Here is a 5,440-nt window from a genome sequence, read left to right on the forward strand (position 1 = left end):
TGCTAAATTAAAGGGAAACAGGCTAACTAAATTTTATAAGTCATAGTGAACTGGATCACATGTAAATTCCTTTTATGAATTCTATTGAACCTATGCAAACAATCTACAAATATGCTAAACTTTATGTTTTTCCCTGCTTTCCACTTTTCTTGAATAACTAGTTATTCTGTTTCAGGACAAAATTTACTACACAAGATCCTTTCTTACACAATGCTACTTTTCTATCTGTTTAATCTTTCTTACTTCCCAAAGAAACCACTTTTCACAAAACAGGATCATGGTTTATTATAAATTTAGTCATTCACTTAGCCAAACTGATAATTAGAAGATTTTTAAAAGCAAAAAAATAAACAAAACTTATCCTCTGACAGAGGAAAGACTCAGTTTTTCCAATCTACTTGAGAGAGGAGGCCCAGGTCCCATACTGGGGAGTTATTTACAATGCCAGAGACTTCTGGGAATATACATTAAAAGCTAAGAACTCAAAGGGTCAATCTACCATTATAAAGTTAATGCAAGGTTTGTTAAACTATCTCTTTGCCTGCTAAAAACTGTGGTTGCTGTGTTATGGGTAACCATGAGATAAGGTACCAGCATTCAGCAGAAGACTCAAGGTCAGTTACTCACTTGAGAACTTTGGGGAAAAAAAGGGGGTCCTCTTTACTTTTTAAAACAGCATTTTTCTTTCTTATTTGGCATTACTCTATCTGGCTAAATTCCCTGGAACTGATGCTTACTTCCACTTCTGTAAACTTGCACATGCTTTGACCCCTCCAGTGAGGAGCAATATGGTAGGTAATTCCTTTGTCTGTCTACTGTAGTCCAATAAAATGACAGGGACAGAGCTGATCAAGGAGCTCGGCCATTTTGGATTCTAGTCTGCTGCAGCCCTTCCTCTCCTATCTCTGGTGTTTGTGTGATTCTTTTTCTCCACCAGGCCTAGATTCCTGCTATATAATCAACCAACGTATTACATTTTAGAAATGACTCTGACATTTTATGAAACATAACATGATTTTAAGGTTTTAAGTTACTTACAAGTGTTCTGAAACTTCAACATAGGAACCATCTTTTAAGTCTTTCCTGGTCCTTTTAAGTCTCACATGGCCATGTGGCATCAAATATGGCTGCAAATTCATTTACCAGGTGCAGAGTTCAAGACAGAAAGCAGGAAGACAGGGTTCAATTTCTCCCAGAATAGCCAAAGGGCAGAGTTGGAGCAGGGAAGAAGGGGCCTTGTGGGCTAGACTGTGTCCTGTAGCTGCTGGCCTAAGTACAGAGAACATGTCCTTTAGACTTCACCATAGCTACCTATGTAGACCTCAGAGTTCAGAGGCTCAGAAATTAAGAACATAAGCTCACAGTCAAATCCAGCAGATTTAGAAATATCACAGAGGTGGCGTTCATATAATCTTTGGACATCTGAACTTAGTACTAAAACTAGTTTTATATATCAAAGAATACCAAAGTCACAATTGAGTTCTTTTATGTTTTTCTCATAAAATAGTTGATGTGTTTACTTTTTCTTTTTTTTAAAGCCAATTAGAGCTCTTTTGCATATTTTTATAGTGAAATATAATAGGCACATGACATATATAGACACAGACATAGAGATGGAAGCAGAGTTAGTATTTGCTGGCTTTAAACATATTTTTATTCTGACTATTAATTTTTTTTTTTGAGACAGAGTCTCACTTTATCACCGTTGGTAGAGTGCCGTGGCGTCACAGCTCACAGCAACCTCCAATTCATGGGCTTAGGTGATTCTCTTGCCTCCCAAGTAGCTGGGACCACAGGCACTGGTCACAACACCTGGCTATTTTTGGTTGCAGTTTGGCTGGGGCTGGGTTCAACCCCGCCACCCTTGGTATATAGGGCCAGCACCCTACCCACTGAGCCACAGGAGCTGCTCCTATTAATCTTTTAATTACCTATTTATCTTATCAGTTTACCTAGGTTTTAGTTATTTTTCAGTTAATCATTTTTACATCTTGTAAATTAGATATATAAATATAGTTTTATTTATTTATTTATTTATTTATTTTTTTGTAGAGACAGAGTCTCACTGTACCGCCCTCGGGTAGAGTGCCATGGCGTCACACGGCTCACAGCAACCTCTTAACTCTTGGGCTTACGCGATTCTCCTGCCTCAGCCTCCCGAGCAGCTGGGACTACAGGCGCCCGCCACAACGCCCGGCTATTTCTTGGTTGCAGTTTGGCCGGGGCTGGGTTTGAACCCGCCACCTTCGGCATATGGGGCCGGCGCCCTACTCACTGAGCCACAGGCCCATAAATATAGTTTTAATTGCAGCATTTTGTACTCATAAATTCTACCAAGAAGAAACAAACCTAAGTATTTTAACCAGACTTGTTATTTTAAACAATGTAACATCATTATAATAATACAAGGATCCATTCCAAGGATCCATTCCATTTTTCTCCAAGTCAAGATGATACATAGGCTAGGCTGTGTTATAGTAAAATTTCATTGGCTTTTAGTTATAGGCAGGTACCCACAGAGACCAATCAAACAGAATACACCACAATGGGCTATCATTTGGGATGGAGGCCTGAGTTCCCATAATACAGACTGGCTATAGAAACACCAGATTTCTTGAGAACAAAACCAGAATTGACAAGAACTAAAGTTTTCTGCACACAACGAGAATAAAGCAGGTGGACCTTAGTGAGTGATGGTGATAGGAGGTGCGTAAGAGCAGAGCCCTAAGACTCCCAGGAGAAATCTGACAGTGCTGCCAGGAGCACTGGAGCACTACACCCCTGGGCTCACCTGTCTAGGTGACCATGAGGCTTCCCCAGTACAGCACTTACACAGTACTTTTGGCAATTGTGGAGAACAGTAAGAGTAGCTTCTCCAAGATTGTTATGTTCTTCCATTTCCAAAATCTCAGTCTTATGCATAATGGTTCACAGTAAAGACAACAATAACCCTTATTTTAAATAATCATCAGCACTAAAGAAAGCTGATAAGCAAAAAAAAAAAAAAAAAGGTGTACGCCTTTTTGTGATATCCATCACCATAGTTAAGCTAAAAAGTCCTCACAAAATCTGCATGTGGCTGGCATATAGAGGATCTTGTTTTTCTGCTTGTATCCAATTCTGTAGCTTCTATATCTTTCTGAAACATTTTATACCTTCCTCTTTAATAATTTTGCTCCCTCGTGTAACTCCTTCCCCATCTTAATGCATAATATTCCTACCTTTAGTGTTTTCTTCACAGTAAATCAGCAAATATTTCATATTAGTTTTCTTCCTTCTGCTGTGATTTAAAACTCTAGAAAGACTTCTCTGATATCCCTCACCTCCGATACTTGTACACTTGATTCTTTTATTCTGTATTTCTTTTTCTTTTCTTTTTAGACAGAGTCTCACTGTGTTGCCCTTGGTAGAGTGCTGTAGCATCACAGCTCACAGCAACCTCAAACTCTTGGGCTTAAGCGATTCTCTTGCCTCAGCCTCCCAAGTAGCTGGGACTATAAGCACTTACCACTACACCCGGCTATTTTTTTGTTGCAGTTGTCATTGTTGTTCGAACCCGCCAGCCTTGATGTATGTGGCTGGTGCCATAACCACTGTGCTGTGGGCGCCGAGCATAGTCTGTATTTCTCTGATCCTTTGGATCTCCTCCCCTGTTCTTTAACACTGCCTTTTGGTGCACATAATTCTCTCCCCAGCCCAGGTAAGAAGCCTTAACTTCTCAACAAACTTTAAGGAACTTGATTCTCAGCTGAAGTGTTTTTTGTTGTTGTTGTTGTTGTTGCAGTTTGGCCAGGTCTGGGTTAGAACCGCCACCCTCAGGATATGGGGCCAGTGCCCTACTCGCTGAGCCACAGGCGCTGCCCTCAGCTGTAGTTTTTCTTCCCTGGAATAAGTTTTTTCAAGCATTTCATGGAAATAAGAAACAATAGAACAAGAAACCTCTTAGGAAAAGTTTTGTTACAATTTATTGTGTATGTTTCTGGTTTAGTTCCCCCACTAGAACCCCAGGCCCCCAGGAGACAAGAACCAGAATTTTGCAGAAAATTAGCACACTATTTTATATATGAGTGAATGAATGAATGACTCTTATTCATGGATAAAGGGTCCTTCATGATTTCTTCTGTAAAATTTGGATTCAAGGTTGGGCACAGTGGCTTATCCTGTAATCCTAGCTTTCTGGGGGAATAAGGCTGGAAGATCACTAGAGCTGAGGAGTTTGAGACCAGTCTGAACAAGAAAAAGACCAGACCCTGTCTGTACAAAAAATAAAAAACTTAAGTGGGGGTGTGATGGCTCCTGACTATAGTACCTGTTACCTGGGAGGCTGAGGCTGTAGGATAACTTGCCGTAAGTTATGTCACCACTGAACTCTAGCCAAGGTGACAGAACAAGACTCAAAACAAAAACAAAAACAAAAATAACTGGGCTTGGTGCCTGTAGCTCAGCGGTTAAGGTGCCGGCCACATACACTGGGGCTAGCGGGGTTCAGCCTAGCCTGGATCTGCCAAACAACCATGACAACTACAAACAAAAAATAGCCCGGTGTTGTGGCAGGCACCTGTAGTCCCAGCTATTTGGGAGGCTGAGGCCAGAGAATCGCTTAAGCCCAAGAGTTTGAGGTTGCTGTGAGCTGTGACATCACAGAACTCTACTAAGGGTGATATAGTGAGACTCAGAACAAACAAAACAACTGGATTCAGTCAAAAGGTCACATTTAAGGATCTAGAAGGCCACATGTGGCCTGAAGGCTGCAAGTTCCCCACCTCTGGTTGGGAACATAGGTCCTGAAGCCAGTTCTCCTGGTTTCAAATCTTGGCTTGCACATTTCTGAGTTTCTAATTAAACTGTGTGTCTTAGTTTCTGGATTTGAAAAAGGATAATAGTATTATTTGTTTCACAGTGTTGTAAGTATTAATTGAGTCATTATGTGTAAATTGCATTCAGTCTCTGACTTCGATTGAGCATTTTTGGACTTTACAATGGTGCAAAAGTGATATTGCATTCAGAAAAAACATACCTCGAGTACCCACACAGCCACTCTGTTTTTCACTTTCAGTTGTTTATTCAATAAATTACATAAGCCATTCAAGACTTCATTATAAAATTGGATTTATGTCTGGTGATTTTGCTCAACTATAGGCCAATGTAAATGTTCTGAGCATGTTGAAGGTAGGCTGGGCTAAGCTACGGTGTTTGGTAGTTAGGTGTATTAAATGCCAGGCACTTTTGATGACAGGCACAGTGGCTAACACTTACAGTCCCAGCACTTTGGGAGGCAAAGTCAAGAGGATTTCTTGAGCTCAGGAGTGGCTGGGCTGCAGTGAGCTATGATCTCGTCACTATACACCAGCCTGGGTGACACAGAAGGCCTTCTCTTTTTAAAAAAACAAAATGCATGGCTGGGTGCGGTGGCTCAAGCTGCCTATAACCCCAGCACTCT

Source organism: Nycticebus coucang, chromosome 9 (assembly GCF_027406575.1).
Source record: "Nycticebus coucang isolate mNycCou1 chromosome 9, mNycCou1.pri, whole genome shotgun sequence".
Lineage (NCBI taxonomy): Eukaryota > Metazoa > Chordata > Mammalia > Primates > Lorisidae > Nycticebus > Nycticebus coucang.